Source organism: Pristiophorus japonicus, chromosome 13 (assembly GCF_044704955.1).
Source record: "Pristiophorus japonicus isolate sPriJap1 chromosome 13, sPriJap1.hap1, whole genome shotgun sequence".
In the NCBI taxonomy this organism is placed as follows: Eukaryota; Metazoa; Chordata; class Chondrichthyes; family Pristiophoridae; genus Pristiophorus; species Pristiophorus japonicus.
In genome coordinates, this window is record NC_091989.1 from 85,696,337 (window position 1) to 85,714,926 (window position 18,590).

The 18,590-nt window shown below is 41.2% G+C and overlaps 2 pseudogenes; both read right to left on the minus strand.

Moving 5' to 3' along the window:
- Positions 1-283: 283 nt before the first annotated feature.
- LOC139279164 (5S ribosomal RNA) lies at positions 284-402 on the minus strand (annotated as a pseudogene).
- Positions 403-18,471: 18,069 nt separating this feature from the next.
- Positions 18,472-18,590, minus strand: LOC139279201 (5S ribosomal RNA; annotated as a pseudogene).

Here is an 18,590-nt window from a genome sequence, read left to right on the forward strand (position 1 = left end):
GCTCCATCTCCAAGGACACCCTGGCCCGGATGTAGGCACAGAAGAGAGGCAGGCAGTCAGGCTGAACGACCCCCTCGACCGCCCGCTGCCCTCCTAAAATATTGTTCGTGGATCAACAGCAATGTGTATTGAGAACCATGAGCAGCCTGTGGCGGCAGCGAAAGCCTACTGCATCTGGTATGCCCAGGCGGTCAAGCATCCAAGTACTAACCAGGCCAAACCCTGCTTAGCTTCTGAGATCAGACAAGATGTGTCGTTTTCAGACTAGTGTGGCCATAGGTCAAGACTACTGTACCTGGTATTCCCAGGCGGTCTTCCATCCAAGTACTAACCAGGCCTGACTCTGCTTAGTTTCCGAGAGCAGACGAGATCGGGCGTTTTCAGTCTCGTGTGGCCGTAGGCAATTATCCATACAACTATGATGGCCCGAAACAGCTGTTGGCTATTTTATGAAATCAACGAATGGATAGCGTACAGGTCAAATGTTTTGCTTTATCTGAATTGCGTTCTTTGCCCAATTAGCTTCCCCTGCTCCGGTAAAAATTGTATCCATCGCATCCGAAGGTGCTTCAGCCTTTTATTTGAAACTCCAGTGCAGAACAGCTGCATTTTACCCGAAAGACTTTAACCTCACCTGGTATAAAAATGATACCGCAATACGGATTGGATTTATAAATGAACAGCAGGAAAAGACAGAAGGATTGTATGAAGTTATCAGCTCATTCGGGGAGACACAGCCAATTTTGCGCGGCACAGTTTACACCTGTCATGTCCATCACGTTTCTAACTCAACTCCAGCAAATGCCAGCTGCACCGTTGATAATGAAGGTAATATTATATCATACATGGTATTTTAATCAAGATTCCATCGCACGTTGGTTATTTCGATCAGAGGAGAATTAAGTTGGATAGAGGCAACTTATCCAATTGTGGACACAATCATCAGCATAGTTTACATTATTAAGACCAACTGACATAAAATTGCAAGCTCACAAAGGGAGAGGACGGTGAAATTGGATGCCAGAAACAAGAAACGTTAGTGAGGGTTGGAGGTGTGGAGTAGGGTATATGAAGACCTTCATATCTGCAGGCACCAAGCAGGTCAGCTCCAGTATCATCAGATGCACAGTGCGGCTCCCTCGGCACTATAACAAATATGGAAAATAATTAATTTGATCGCATTTGTAGAAGTATGCAAATAGCCTTGGTTACGAGTGACTGCAAGGAGAATCTCGACCGAATTTGTAATGTAATGTTTTTCAGAGTTTCTGATATATACTGATCAGAGAAAGTACCCAAAAGGAATTTGCTATTTTTCAACATGTCATGACCAGATGAATTCTTATTTAATGGGCTTTACTTCGATCAATTAGAAGAGGACCATTTGGTGTGCATTTATTCACCATATTTCGCATATCTGCTATTTATCCAAACTATTGGGTTGTGCAAAATATTTGCTTCAGCTTTCATACAAATCCGCTGAATGTAAATATATTGAAATCGATCGCTTGTGGCACATTTTTTTTTCATAGTTGCATATTTAGAAAAATGCTGATGACATTTAAAGTTGTGTACATCCGTTTTACATTACATTGTTACTAATTTTGATTTATGTCAATCTGGCAGATTTGGCCTCTAAAATCAATGTTGTTCTGATCGCTGGATGTATCGGTCGTGCGGTTATAATTGTACAGTTGGCCATTATGATTGTGAAGGGACTTCAAGTCATTACATCCAAAGGTATGATCCCTCCCTAATTTCTTGATTATTGACATTCTGACAGCACATTATAAAAAATATTTAACGTAGAAGTGAATGGTATTATTGATACTGAATGAAATAATTTGCACGCACATATAGGATAAAAGTATTGATTGTAGGTCATATCATTGGATGTGGAACTGTTGAATGGCACAATCTGACTGATGGGTTGATGAGAAAATATTTTCAAATATTCATCTTGAGTGAACTCAAATATTAGATAGTAACTTGAACTTCGCAGGCTCGCAGCTGGAGATTACTAAACCTTATCGGTGGTGCTCTTGTTCTCTATCAGTGGATATCATGGGTGCAATGATGTTTGCACAGCTCCATCACCATGAACATAACACAAACGATGCACGCAGGTTTAAAATTCTTGAGATATTTCGTGAAACGTTTAGCCCTCTTCTAACCTGCAGCTAACCGAATTATTCTTGCATTCATTGGTCTGATGATGAACCGAAATAGTATGCCGGTCTTTGTAATTTACTATAATTTTCTTTTTCCAACAGGCGACAAGAGAAATTCAGTAAAGACTTCTCATCATGATAAACGGGTAATGTCAACTAAAAATTTCAGACTTGGCACTCAAAAGTCTTCGCTTTTAACTATTTTTGAATTTAGTCTTGTTCAATAAAAATACACAATTTATTCTATAAAGATTGAAATATAGAATAATGAACAAAGCGTTTAGAAACTCTCGTGCCCATTTAAGTAGTTGGATACATTGTTAATTTTAAAGGTCATTAATTAAATAATTATAATATATTTGTTACGCAAACAGCAATTTTGCTAGTCATGTGACTAGTAGTTGACTGCAACGGTTCCTGAGTTAAATATCAAATTACACACTAAACAAATGACAGCATCGACAATGCTCGTTTAATAAAGGAAAAGTACAAGACTCACTACCTATACTCTATAATTCTCTGATACAGAAGAATTACAAGATTCACTACTTATACTCTATTTCACCCTGTTTAACTCTGCAAAAAGGCGTTCCAAAAGGTGCTCATTTCTGCTCAAAAAACTAACTCTGTTCAATTCAACACTGTTTAACACTGGAGAAAGGCATTCAAAAAGGTGTTCCTTTCCACTCAAAATACTAACTCTGTCAACTCAATTTACTCCCATAATTTACTTTTGTTATTTGCACCACCACATTCTGCATTAATTGGATGGTGCATTTCGCTAATTTAAAAATATTAACTAGAGTATAGCTCTTATTAATTTTCTACGAAACCCTTTGCGACATCTAGAGTATCCCGAGGCCTTTATGTAAATGCATTGACTCCTTCGGCTGCCCCTCACACTTCACTGACTCAAATATTAGCATGCAGAGTCGACAACCGAAATAATGATATCCCCTTCTTATCGGAGGCATATTTATATAACGAGTTGTCTATGTACGAATGCATTTGTTTGATTATTTACTTTAATTCCTTTATTTATGTAACCGTTTACAACTCATATGGGACAGTTTATATTTTCTCATCAGTTAGATACACAGAACACCCTAAGCTAAGGAAGATGATATTGAATTACTTGCGTCCACTTATTTCTTTATATTTTAATTCCGAACTAGTCAACGTTCGAACCACAAGTGTTAGTAATAGTTGCAAAGTACATTCACGCCAAATCAACAATGAATTATCGAGCTATGTTGAATGAATTTTAAAGTTATAGCACAATGTACTGAAACAGAACATCATACATATAAATAGCACAAATTGATTATTTTTCACTGACATTTAAATCTTATTTTTCCAGAAATCGAAAAATTGCAGAGGTTCTCAGATAGCTTTCAAACTATTGTACAATGAAATGCATTAATTTACGAGCAGTTAGGAATCTTCAAATCGAGAGGTTTTTGATTATTATTGCCTGTCTAGCTGTATATCACAGAAATAAATAGCAATTATTTGATTTACTTTTAATTAAAGTAAAAGTGAAAAATAATATATTGATTTTCAATGATAATACGACTATGCCGCCTCAATTTTTTGTTATCTGTAATGGTTTCTTGATTCTTGAAACTTGAGAAAAAGAAATTCAATGAATGCAAATATTTACTTTCTAGGAAGAGCGAGAGGTAGATGAGGAGAAGCTGGCATATGCATCTCTGGATCTGATGGGCTCCAATGAATGAGCAAAATCGAAACAACACAAAGGAAGTACAGTGTATGCAGAGGTACAGCTCAATTCACATGTGGAAACAATAAACTTACCAATCACAATAAGTTTGGTTTTGAGAAGACATTGAAAATTAATTTGATGTAATTTTCATTTATCTTTTTTGAGGAAAAATTTAAACATTATTCTTAATGTTTGTTCTACAGACCAAACAAAGTGCAGCTGATAGGAAACTGACTTACATTGCTCTGAATTTCACTGGTTCCAAGAAAACGTCGAGACCTAACCACAAAGAATCAAATCTGGTGTACGCAGCGGTGAAGACCACCAGCTAAATTAGGCAAACAGGGCAAAGTAGAAAAGATTCGAGCGACTTGCCAGTCACAGATGCGTTTACATTGCTTGTACGTTTTATTCTGCTATTGCACTTTCTCAAGGCTTCCCTTATTTTCTTATTTCGTGCAACGAGTTCTTTCTTTCCAACAATCTATCTTGAACATGCAGCATTCCAGCATGTAACTCACGCAATGTGTGTCAATCAAAAACACAGCTGGTTTCTTTGCAAAAGTCAACGATGCACCCATTCCCTTGACCTCTTCATCAAGTTTGACATAGTGAACCGCTACATTATTCTCTCTTTTTTTGTCTAACGTCCGTTTGCATCGAAAACCTTCTCATGATTCAGCTTATACTATTAAAGAAGGGAGAATCTGCATATTTGCACTTCCGTTTTTCTTGTTTGCACGTTTTTCTTCTTGGGACAGCTTTTTTAACATACGAAATGATAACTAGTTACTTGTTTGTTTATGATATTTAAATGCTTAATGTTCCATTTATTTCGCATCAGATAAATTCTTACTTCATCCCGTTAACATTCCCGCAAAAGTTGTCACATTTAGTTATGTGTCCTTTCTCACTTACTCCCATTTTAGCGGGTTATATGGTAACATTTTATTTCATTCTTGTATCCAGAAGATGAACCCAGTCAAATTGTCAAACTATCTCTTCTCTCCAGAGTTGTTGACTGGTTCGTAACTTCCCTGTTTATATATTTTTTTGCTATCGTCCAGAATTGATAGTTGTTATGCAAATATTATTATTAAAACAATCCAATGCAGTTTCCTCCTCTGACAATATAATCATTTGACATTTAGCGTTATGTTCCATCCACAATTCGTCACCTGAACATCACTGATGTGCGATCTCATTGTATAATGATCCAGCAGGATAGGGTCAGTGTCAGATGTGCACTATTTCGCGGCTGAGCATATTGTACCAAAGACTGATCACATTTCTAATAATCAGGCCCTCTTGTGACAAGGTTTTCTGCATTTAGTGTCAGCAGAATGTGTATTTACTCGTACAGTGCTTGAATCCAGTAAACATTTCAGATTCCATCCTAATTTGAGTCATCATCTGAAAAACTTCAGTTTTTAGGTTAAATGGGATCAAAACCATCCCTCACATCTATTTTGCTGTCAAGAACACTTATGTGCATCCCCTCAACATCTTCATCCAACATTTATCACCACCTCTCTGCCGTCTTCTTAGGCGGTTCCTCGGATGGAGGATGACTTGCTTTCATGCCACAAAGAGATGAGTTCAATGGTTTCCCAGGTGTTTCAATGAAGGGCCTAATATTCCCGGTCCTGAACTGCATATTGAAGGGTGGAAAATATCGGTACATGTATTTTTTTTAATGTGTGGTGGTTCTAGCACACCTGTCACCACACGGGTTTGTCGGAGCTATGTCTTGGTCCAGTGGCAAGGGTGAAACAAGATGACTGGAGAACAGTTCTTATCACAGACATATCACAGTGTGGGCTGGCCTCTGCTGCCCCTGGGCCCACAGCCGTTCTGGGCCCAGAACCCATGTCTCTCCTGGGCCCCATGCACATCGTTCTGCAATTTCTCACCACTCATTCACCCCAACCTCGCCGCTCCTGATATACCTGCCCACGCTCCAATCAGTGACCTTGACCTTGGTGACGTACTATCCAGTTACCCTCTTCACAACCATCGCCATGCTGTACCAGCTCAAGCTGTACCTTGTAGTGGAATGCCGCCACGCTGCTCCCGGGCCGTCGTTTGCCGCTTTTTTGACCTCGTCGTGCCACTGATGTTCCCACGCAGGTTTCAGCTGCCACTGTGCCGAGGCTGCCGCTTGCGCTCCTATTAAGACTCGTACCTGTGTCTTAAGTTCCCACACAGTTCGGGGCCATCACGCTGCACCCAGAAGAGATATCCTCTCTATTGGCAACTCTCAGGAATTCTACCTTGACCCAAATGCATGCCTATCATATATCGCAGTTCCATATCATGTAACTTCTCCATTGGTATCTGTAGTTAGACTCTCGATCAATCTCAAACCATTCAGAACAATGGAGTCCGTACTTTCGACCACAAAATATTCATATTACCAAAATTCCACCCTATCTGAGCAACACAATCCTCATCCTCATCTACAAATGCTTCCATGGGCCCGTACCACACTTCTTTACTGAACTTGCCCAGCTATACATCCCACAAACAACCGTGGATCCTCTGATATTAGGTTACACCTTGTTATCTCCTCCTCTGACCCACAACTAGAGTCAGCAATTTTAAGCACTGCATATCTTCCCTTTGGAATTCACGATCTTCCAAGCTTACTCTTTCCGCCCTTGCTCAAAAATGTCCAACAACTGTTTAATTTGCCTGCAACATTGCCCCTCCTCAAAAGTATATGTGTTTATTTTCATCCAACTAATCAATGTTTCACTACTTGAATTAGATTTATAAAAATTATCAGCGTCCTGTAATAAGGGAATTCGTTCCTTTAACGATCTTCGATGCCATTATAAGTGTGTAATATTGGGAAAATCTTGCTCTTTGAATGTCATCACAATGTTTAACTTTTACTAGCGTCAATAACACTTCTTCTGATATCAGTTACATGATTGGTGAGCAAGATGCCACAAACAATATATAAATGCATGTCACATGAAGTTTCTCAATAACGGAAATATGAATTATTCTTGAGAGAAGTGGAGCCGAAATGTGGAGGACTGAAATAATCCGGCTTACATTTGCAGTAAAAATGCTTAAATATATCTAAGCAATAACTTATATGGATATAATGATGAATATTTTGCCAAAATTCTGTTTCAGTAGTATGGCCTCAAATTAAAATGTTTATTACTTGTTGAAATCTCGAGTATTGTTTAGAGAAACGCAGTTTAATTGATCGACACACTGTAGATCATGTAAACACAACAATCTAAACTTACATCATTCAGTAGTCATATGTTTGACTTCTATTTGAAGATTTGTTTTGATTTTGATGTCAGGTGCTCGATGGGAATGATCGTTAATGACATGGTAACAGGGCATGTGGAAAAGCGGAATATAATTAGGCTGAATTTATGAAAGCAAAATTCTGCATGAAAAATCTATTCTATTTTTTTGATGGTTTAACTAACAGGGTGGAAAAGCTGGAACCAGTGGATGTGGAATATTAGGATTTTCTGAAGGCGTTCCATAAGGTGCCACACAAGAGGTTGTTAACACAGCATTGGGTCTCTTGGTTTTGAGGTAATATATTAGCATGGACTGAGGTTTGGTTAAGAGACCGATTAATGATCCTAATCGGGACAGCCTTCCTTACTTTCCTTCTCCTTGCACACTGGATCAAAGCTCCTCCAAGATTTCCCGCTTCATTAGCCCTGAACATGAATCATTCCACAATGCTCTCCGTTCTCCACGCTCATCTTGAGCATAAGATCCACTTCTAGATCCCTATTTCCACGAAACTGCTGACCATCCAACTTCCTTTTATGCACCCATATTAACCAACATGTTAACGGATCACACTCTTTCGGTACCGTGCATCTCTCCATCAAATCTGCCTTCATCACTCAACTCCTCAAATAAAAACCTTGACCACTCAGTGCTTGCAAATTCTGCCTCATCTCCAAACTCCCTTCCCTCTACAAATTCCTTGAATGTGTTGTCAGCTTCCAATTCCGTGCATATCTTTTCTGGAACCATATGTTTGCATCCCACCAATCCACATTACCAAAACGTCACTCATCAATGTCACAAATGACATCATTTGTGACCGTGACAAATGTAAATATCCCTCCTCATCCTTTTCGACCTGTCTACAGCTTTTGATACGGCAGATCACTCCATCTTCCTCCATCACCACTCCACAATCATCCAGTGGGGTAGGACTCCACTCCCCTGGTCCTATTCTTTTCTATCTAATCATATACGGGAAATCGCTGCTATACTATCTATTCCCCATCTTCCATTAATACCTCTGAGGCCTCCCAAGGATATATTACTGGCCCCTCCTATATGCTGTCCATTGGCGACATCATTCAAAAACACAGCGTAATTTTCCACATATTTGCTGACGACAGCCAACTCTACCTCCCCACCACTTCTCTCGATCCATCCAGGAAAAACTAAATTGAGACGCTGCTTGTCCAACATCCAGTACTGGATGAGCAGCACTTTTCTCCAATTAATTATTGGGAAGGCCAAAGCCATTGTCTTTGGGCCCTACCTCTATCTCGCTTCCATAGCCACTGAATCCATCCCTCTCGCTCGCATTTTTCTGAGGCTGAACCAGACTGTTCACAATGTTTGTGTGATAATTAATCCACAAATGAGCTTCTGACGAAATATCCGTGATATAATACGATCAGCTATTTCCAGCTCCATAATATTTCCCATAACCAGCCCTGCCTCAGCTCACCTGCTGCTGAAACACTCATCCATGCAGTTTCGACCTCGAGTCTTGACTATTCCAATGCACACGTGGCTGGCTTCCAAAATTTTATACTACATAAACTTGAAGTCATCTAAACCTCCTTGGGGGACCTCAGAGGTATTAATAAAAGATGAGGAATAGACAGCATAGCAGCTGATTTCTTGGATATGATTAGATAGAAAAGAATAGAACCAGGCGAGTGGAGTCCTACCCCACTGGATGATTGTGGAGTGGCGTTGGAGGAAGATGGAGTGATCTGCCGTATCAAAAGCTGCTGACAAGTTGAAAAGGATGAGGAGGGATATTTACATTTTTCACGGTCACAAATGATGTCATTTGTGACATTGATGAGTGACGTTTCGGCAATGTGGATTAGTGGGATGCAAACATATGGTGTGTGTAGAAACTTGCACCAAGTCCCGCTCACCCATTACCCCTGTGCTTCCTGACCTATATTAGTACCCAAATGAACAATGGCTTGATTTCAACTTTTTCATCCTTGTTTTCTAATCCCCCCATGATCTCGCCCCTACATATCTCTGTCTTCTCCTTCAGCTTTAATAAACCCCGAGTTATCCGTGCTACTCAAATTCTGCTTCTTGAGCATCCCTGATTATACTCGCTCAACCATCAGCTGCTGCGCCCTAATTTATGGAACATCCTCCGTAAATCTATCTGCCTTTCTAGCTCTCATTCCTACTTTAAGTTGCTCCTTAAAAACTAACTCTTTGACAAAGCTTTTGGCCATCTGCCCTAATTTCTTAAGTAGAATTATGTCATGTTGTTCTCTTATAACAATCCTGTGAAGATCCTTGGGACGCTTCATTATGTAAAGGCGCTATATAAATAAAATATTTTATTGTTGTTACTTTGGCAGCATTAAAGTAGTGGAGTGCCACAAGGGTCAGTGCATTTGTCTCGGTTATTTATAATCAATATCCATGACTGACACGATGGGACCAATTATAATATATTCAAATTTGCTGATGATACAAAGCTAGTTTAGCCGCGAGCAGGTTGCAAACAGGCTGCAAACGAACGTAGACTGGTTAAGTATTTGGCAAGCAATTTGCTTATGGAGTACAATATGCAGAAGTATTAAATTGTCAACTTTGGGAGGAAGAATGGCAAAGCAACATTGTATTTAAAGTCAATAAATTTTAAATTCTGGCATTCAGAGAGATTTGCGGGGTCCTTCTAAATGGATTACAGAGAGTTAACATGCAGAAATATCAAGCAATTAGGAATGCAAATGTAATGTTAGACATTATTGCAATCAGTTTGATGCATAACAGTAAAAACGTCTTTCTGGGATTATATCAGGCATTTGTGATACCTGGAATACTGTTCATGATTTTGGTCTCCTCAATTAAGGAAGGATGTACTTGCCACAAGGATGGTTACATAAAAACATAAGAACATATGAAATAGGAGCAGGAGTAGGCCTTGCGAGCCTGCTCCGTTATTTAATACGATCAAAATTGATCCAATCATGGACTCACGTCCACTTTCCTGCCCGCTCCCCATAACCACTTATTCCCTTATTGGTTAATAAACTGTCTATACCTCTATTTAATTTATTCCATGTCCTAGCTTCAACAGCTCTCTCAGGCAGCGAATTCCACACATTTACAACCCTCTGAGAGAAGAAATTCCTCCTCATCTCTGTTTTAAATGGGCGACCCCTTATTCTAACTTAATGGACTCTAGTTCTAGTCTCCCCTATCAGTGGAAACATCCTCTCTGCATCCAGCTTGTCAAGCCCCTTCATAATCTTGTTAGTTTTGATACGATCACCTCACATTCTTCTGAATTCCAATAAGTAGAATCCCAACCTACTCAACCTTTCCTCATAAGTCACCTCACTCATCCACGGAATCAATGTAGTGAACCATCTCAGAACTGCCTCCAAAGCAAGTACATCCCTTCGTAAATATGGAAACCGAAACTGCATGCATTATTCCAGGTGTGGTCTCACCAATACCCTGTATAACTGTTGCAAGACTTCCCTGCTTCGATACTCCATCCCCTCTGCAATAAAGGCAAAGATTCCATTGGTTTTCCTGATCATTTGCTCTACCTGCTTACTAACATTTTGTGTTTCATGCACAATTACCCCCAGGTCCCGCTGTTCTGCAACACTTTGCAATCTTTCTAAATTCAAATAATAATTGTTCTTGGATTTTTTTCTGCCAAAGTGCATGGCCTCACAATTTCCATCATTATATTCCATCTGCCAAATTTTTGCCCACTCACTTAGCCTGTCTATTTAATTTGAAGATTTTTTGTGTCCTTCTCACATGTTGCTTTTCCTCCCATGCTCGTCGCCAACAAGCTTGGCTACATTGCACTCGATCCCTTCTTCGAAGTCGTTAACATAGATTGTAAATGTTGCGGTCCCAGCACAGATCCCTGTAGCACCCCACTAGTTAATGAATGCCAACTCAATAATGAACCATGTATCACTACTCTCTGTTTGCTGTTAGTTAGCCAATTCTCTATGCATGCTAATATATTAGCAACAACCCCGTGAAACTTTACCTTGTGCAGTAGCCTTTTATGTGTCATCTTGTCAAATGCATCCTGGAAGTCCAAATACACCACATCCATTGGTTCCCCGTTATCTGTTCGGTACATCCTCAGAGAATTCCAGCAAATTTGTCAAACATTACGTCCCTTTCATATATCCATGCAGACTCTGCCTGTCCGAATTATGCTTTACCAAATATCCTGCTACTGTTTCTTTAATAATGGACTCCAATATTTTCCCAACCACAGATGTTATGCTAACTGGTCTATAGTTTCCTGCTTTTTAATCCGCCACCTTTTTAAAATCGGGGCCTTACATTTGCAGTTTTCCAATCTGCTGGGAGTTCCGCAAAATCCAGGGAATATTGGAAAATTACAACCAATGCATGCACTATCCCCGCCACCAGTTATATTTAGACCCTAGGATGCAAGCCACCACGTCCATGGGATTTATCAGCCTTTAGTCCCATTACCGTACTGTGTACCAGCTCCTTCGTGATTGTGATTGTCTAAAGTTCCTCCCCCCTAAAGCACCTTTACTATCCACTATTGGGATATTGTTAGTTTCCTCTACCGTGAAGAATGATACAAAGTATTTGTTCAGAGCTTCTGCCATCTCCATGTTCTCCATTACTAATTCCCGTTCTTGTCTTCTAAGGAAACATAAATATTTTAGCCACTCTTTTCCTTCTTATATACCTATGGAAGCTTTTGCTATCTTTTTTAATATTTCGTGCATATTTACTTTCATGGTATATCTTCCCGTTCTAAATCATTTTCTTTCGTCATTCTCTGCTGGCTTTTAAAAGCTTCCCAATCTTCAGTCCTCCCACTAGTTTTGGCGACTTAGTATGCCCTTTTTTTTTGGATACCATCCTTTATTTCTTTATTTAGTCACTGATGGGTATCTTTTCTGTTACACCCTTTCTTCCTCACTGGAATATATTTTTCTAAGTTTTGAAATTTCTCCTTAAATGTATACCACTGTTAAGTAACCGTCCTATACTGTAATCTATTTTCCCATTTCACTTTAGCCAACTCTACCACTATACCTTCAACGTATCCTTTAGTTAAGCTTAGTAAGCTGGTTAGAGATCGAACTAGGATTCACAAGATTGATTCATGGGATGACGGCGTGCACTTTGGAGGAGAGATTGCATAGCGTCGACTTTCTTTGGAGTTGAGAAAATGAAATTGAAATGTGTAAAGTACTTAGCGGGCTGCACATTGTAGATGCACAGAGGCTAAAACTATGGGTCTTAATATCAGGTTTAGTGGTCGACCATTTTAGAATGACATGATGAGAAATGTTTTGCATTCAGAGTGTTTTAAATGTTTGGAATTATCTACTACATGATCATTCGTTGAGTATATTCAACATTGAGATGGGTATTCATTTCATACTAAAAGAATCAAATGATATGTGGATCGGGTGGAAAAGTGAAGTTGATATTGGATGCTGGAGCAGGCAAGATGTTTCGTGGGGCTACTTGTGCTGTTATTTCTTATGTTATTATTATGTTTCTTGGAATATCTTTGTTATGCAATTTATTTTTAACAATCAGAATTAACAAAATGTGAATACATATGTTTGCGGATGCCTAAACCATATGAAGAGGACAGTGAAAATAGCTGCCACAAATATCGAGCAATATCTGTTGATTGAATTCAGTTTTCCGGACATTTTTTTGAATCTGGCGCCAAATTGAAAGAACGTTCGGCATTCAGCAACAGTGATGCTGGCTAAGCAGCCAATCACAGTCAATAATTCTCGCAGCCAGCAAACCAGGAAGTAAAATGCACAGGTGACAACTTACTTGCTACAAATTTTAACGAAAGTATAATGAAGGTTCGGACAACCACATAGGATGAGGGTAGAAGCTAAACTAACATAAACAAACTATTTTAGAAATATATTATGTTTACAGCAATGTAATTCTTATAATATTAATGGAAAAAGTGACTTTCGCCAAATATATATCAATAGTTTTTTAGGGCAATGACAGTTATTCAGCAGTCAATAAGCTGATAAAAATACAATTGTACTTCTATCACTCAGGATTTATTTTGAGCGGAAATGTGTTAATATTGCGTAATGGAGGACATTTCGCCAGGAACTGTAAATTGAATTGAATTCTATCTCTGGGAATTTCGACAGTGCAAACTTTCAAGAGCAATAATTGATTGTCTGAAACTTCCAGATTTCCACCACTATTAGCACATGTTATGAGTCTAAAGGTTTCTGACACTTTCTGAGGCGTAATGACAGCAAAAGCTGAGAGTTTCGCCATCATTACATCAATAAAATCAGGGCCGTAATGTTTCCTTATTGCTACTGGCCTACGTCGATCTACTCTGTTGCATTTCCAGTGCAACATAATAAAAAGAGAAATCCAGTGTATGTGCATTCACCATGCGCGTGACCCTGATGCTGACTGCTAATCTGCATAATAAAATAAAAAATACTTCGGGCCACATTACGGGTATATAGTAGGTAGGTAGCTGGAGTAACTATGGCTAGCATAATGGTGGTTGTGGAACCGTACTTCGGAAAGTAGTAAGTTTACATTTCGTCCTATCGATTTCTCGATCACAGTGAGTCCTAACTCCACGTGGTCCCACTGGAAACAATACGACATTGTTAGCGGAAATACTGCTCAAATCATTGAAAACTGTTAGGGTGATCTGTGCAGATCAAGTTCCCTGCTGACTGAGGGAAACACTTTCTAGAAAAAAAATTGAACAACCCCTCGAGGGTTATCTATATCATTTGAGACAAAGCCCGGGAGCACAACGACTTCGCCATTATTTGCATACAGTCAGTTGTAAAAGCTAAGAGTCTGCTAGCTCCACTCCTGCCAGACTAGCACTAAAATCCTCATACATCCAAAGCAATGAGGAAAATTTTATAAAACCTTTTCTAGTGCCCAGCAGCATATCAATTACGGTCGATTGAACCCAAATGTGCCTATATTTTGTTGCTAGTTGCTGTGGGCACTTCGTGCAAGGAATCTATGGATATTGTAGAAGTGAAGATGGTCAGAGGTACAAACTTTACCTTCCGATGTTCTGTGCCCTTCGATCCCGATCATGCAAACATAATCGTTTACTGGTGCAGAGCTCAGAACAAGATCTTCCTGCAAGAAGACAGTAGAAAACTATTCAATGTAAAGAAAGGCAGTGGCTACAGTCGCCTCCGGAATGTGACTGTCCCAGATTCCGGCATCAATTGCTTTGTAGCAAAATATCTGCAGCAAACGATTGGGAAAGCAACATGTGTGCAACTTGTTGTCAATGGTCAGTGTCCATGCAATCAGAAATGTGAACAGTTTTGTTGCTGCCAATATTCAAATTGGGTTTAGCAACGGCTTTCAATAAATAAATGGCTTGTGTGTAAAATAGTACTGCTTTCTATTTGTCCAGAAGGATGTGTGTTCAACAATATGGGAAGTATCCAGTACCATCGTCGATACAGAACGTGTCAAGTGACCTATATCAGCAATTATTATTTGGTTCTATCTTATCAATGCTAATGAATTCAAGGCTGGGAACTAAAACAATTTTTCACTTTGAGCACTAAGTGGCAGAAGCATGAATCGTGGTGTTATTCGCAACATTATACATGTTTATGTGTCCTTTATCTAATTGGAAGAGCAAGTTTCCGATTCCCGTCGTTTAGAGAGGACATCCCATTTCTGCGATCCAAATACAATTCTTGAATGACAATAAGGTGGAACTGGCAGAAATCTTAGGAAAACTCAAGTGCCCTAGTCCAGAAAAATATTCGAACTCGATCGTTTCTCTCCAGAAGAAAAAATCTTCTCAGTGTAAGAACAGATCCATTGCGGTGCTGTTGCAGCAAATAAATGCTTCGAAAACATTAGCCTCACGAAAAAGATGTTGTAAATCAATGTTGCTAAATATAACAGTAATAAGTCAGTACTGTGGGGGTAAAATCTAGCTACAGTGAAGAAGGAACTAGATAGGGCTCCAGTCACGTTAAATAATGATAATCAAAAAAACTCTTTTTGGGGGGAACAAAATAAACATTAGATCAAGTGGCCCCTCCGGATCTGGGGGACACTACAGACCCTTTTAACTGCATTCTTTTAAAAAAAATATATATATATTTTTTGGGGGGGGTTTTTTGTGTTATTTTTGTGATTTTTTTGGGGCGTTCAAATCATATATTTTACAAGTGCCCCTTATAAAAGGGGAGGGGGACACTAAAACCAGACAATAAAGAAAATTAAACTTTAAAACATATAAAATCAATTTAAATTTGGTTGCCGGGGGTAATAATGCACTCCAGTCCCTCCCGTGCCCAACTCTCATGGAAGGCCGCAAGTGTGCCGGTGGACACCACGTGCTCCATTACCAAAGGCTCAAGTTGTGAGGCGCCGGCTCCTGAGGGAGGTTCCGGGGTTTGGCGCCGATGAGGAATTCCGTCCGGACAGGGGTCAGTTCGGACGGGATCTCCCCACGTGCTTGAGACTCCTCGACACATCTAATGGAGTCAGGGCCCAGAGCTGTTTTTAGCGACTCGATGGCATCGGCCGCGCAGCGGACGTCGGCCGAATTTAGACACCGTGCCAGCGTGTCTGGCACCATCCAGCCTGCTCCTCCCCATCGAGCAGGTCCCTAACCCTGGTCACCTCACCAGCCACAGCCCTATCGTCCGACTGCCACCTAAAACCTCGGTCGTGGAGGTACGGATTCCCGAGCAGCGCTCCTGCAGGACAGCCGCCACTCCAGCCGGTGGAGAGCTGCTCTTGGTGGAGACTTTGTTCCAGACCCTGATGAGTTCCTGGTAAAAGACAGGCAGCCCCTGGACGCTGGTCCTGACTCCAAAAGTCTACTGCACCTGGTATTCCCAGGCAGTTTACCATCCAAGTACTAACCAGGCCTGACTCAGTTTAGCTTCTGACGAGATTGGGCTTTTTCAGACTAGTGTGGTCGTAGGCTGAATATCAATACAACTCTTTTGGGGTGGAACAAAATCAACATTAGATCAAGTGCCCCCAGCCCCCGATCTTCTTGGGGACACTCCAGACACTTTTAGCTGCCCTCTTTTTTTTATATTGCTTATTTTTTTTGTTCTTTTTGTATTTTTTTTTGATGTTTTGGGGGGGCATTAAAATACAATATTTTACGAGTGCCCCCTATAAAAGGGGAGGGGGACAATAAAAACCCGGCAATTAAAACAAATTAAACTTTAAAACATGTAAAATCAAATTAAAATTTGATTGCCGGGTGTGATAATGCACTCCAGTCCCTCCGGCACCCACCTCTCGCAGAAGGCCGCGAGCGTACCGATGGACACCGCGATTATCAATACAACTATGACGGCCCGAAACAGCTGTTGTTTATTTTAAGAAATTAAAGAATGGATACCGTACATGTCAGATGTTTTCATTTATCTGAATTGCGTTCTTTACCCAAACAGCTACCCCTGCTCTGCTGAAAATTGTATCCATTGCATCCGAAGGTGCTTCATCCGTTTATTTGAGACTCCAGTGCAGAACAGTCGCGTTTTACCCGAAAGACTTTAAACTCACCTGGCATAAAATTGATACCGCAATGCGGATTGGATTTAGAAATAAACAGCAGGAAAAGACAGAAAGACTCTATGAAGTTATCAGCTCCTTCGGGGAGACACAGTCAATTATGTCCATCACAGTTTACACCACTCATGTGCATCACTTTTCTAATTCAATTCCAACAAATGCCAGCTACACCGTTGATAACGAAGGTAATATGATATCATACATGGTATTTTAATCAATATTCCATCGTGCGATGCTTATTTCGTCAGATGAGAATTAAGTTTGATACAGGCAACCGAGCCAATATTGGACACCAGTCATCAGCAGAGCTTACATTATTCAGATCAACTGGCATAAAATTGCAAGCTTACAACTCTTTTAAAGAGACAAAATTAAACATTAAATTCATTGCCCCCTGATCTGGGAGACATTCTAAACACTTTTCACATGCCCTTTTTTTTTGTGATTTTTGTGGGGTTTTTTGGGCAGTAATACAAGATATATATATACAAGTTCCCCCTCTAAAAGGGGAGGGGACACTAAAACCCGGCAATTAAAACAAATTAAACTTTAAAACATATAAAGTCAAATTAAAATTCGGTTGCCGGGGATGACGATACACTCCAGTTCCTCCGGTGCCCACGTCTCGCAGAAGGCCGCAAGTCTACCGGTGGACACTGCATGCTCCATCTCCAAGGACACCCTGGCCCGGATGTAGGCGCGGAAGAGAGGCAGGCAGTCGGGCTGAAAAACCTCCTCGACCGCCGCTGCCTGGACCGGCTGATGGCACCCTTGGCCGGGCCCAGGAGCAGTCCTACGAGGAGGCCCTCGGACCTACCCGCTCCCCTCCGCACAGGGTGCCCAAAGATCAGGAGAGTGGGACTGAAGTGCAGCCAGAATTTCAGGAGCAGCCCCTTCAAATAATGGAACAGGGGTTGCAACCTCGTGCATTGAATTAAAACATGGAACATGGTCTCTTACAGACCGCAGAAATTGCAGGCGGCCTGGGAGCCCATGAAACGGCTTAAAAATGTATTGCACGGGACTGCTCCGTGCACCATCCTCCAGGCCAATTCCCAGATAAATAGTGGGAGGACTCCCATGTAGAGTGCACACCATCAAGGACACCCACCTCCTCCAGATGGCAAGATGGTACACCATGGCGTGTCTGGACGGCAGACGAGGAAGGCAAGGTTGAGAGTGTGCAGGAGCAGCCCGTACAGGAAACCCCTCCGTGCAGAACTGAAAGGCACGGAGGGGATTTCCCCGATGCGGCTCAAGTTGTGAGGCGCTGCCTTCTGAGGGAGATTACGGGGTTTGGCGCCGATGAGGAATTCCGTGCGGATGGGTGTCAGTTCTGACGCGATCTCCCCACGTGCTTGAGCCTCCTCGACACACCTAATGAAGTCAGGGCCCAGAGCTGTTTTTAGCGACTCAATGGCATCGCCACGCGACGGACGTCGGACGAATTTAGGTGCCAAGCCAGCATGTCTGGCGCCATCCAGCCCGCTCCTCCCCCATCGAGCAGGTCCCTGACCCTGGTCACCTCACCAGCCACAGCCCTCTCGTCCGACTGCCACCTAAAACCTCGGTCGTGGAGGTACGGATTCCCGAGCAGTGCTCCTGCAGGACAGCCGCCACTCCAGCCGGTGGAGAGCTGCGCTTGGTGGAGACTTTGATCCAGACCCTGATGAGTTCCTGGTAAAAGATAGGCAGCCCCTGGACGGTGGGCCTGACGCCAAAAGTCTACTGCACCTTGTATTCCCAGGCAGTCTCCCATTCAAGTACTAACTAGGCCTGAGTCTTTTTAGTTTCCGAGATCAGACGAGATTAAGCTTATTCAGACTAGTGTGGCCGTAGGC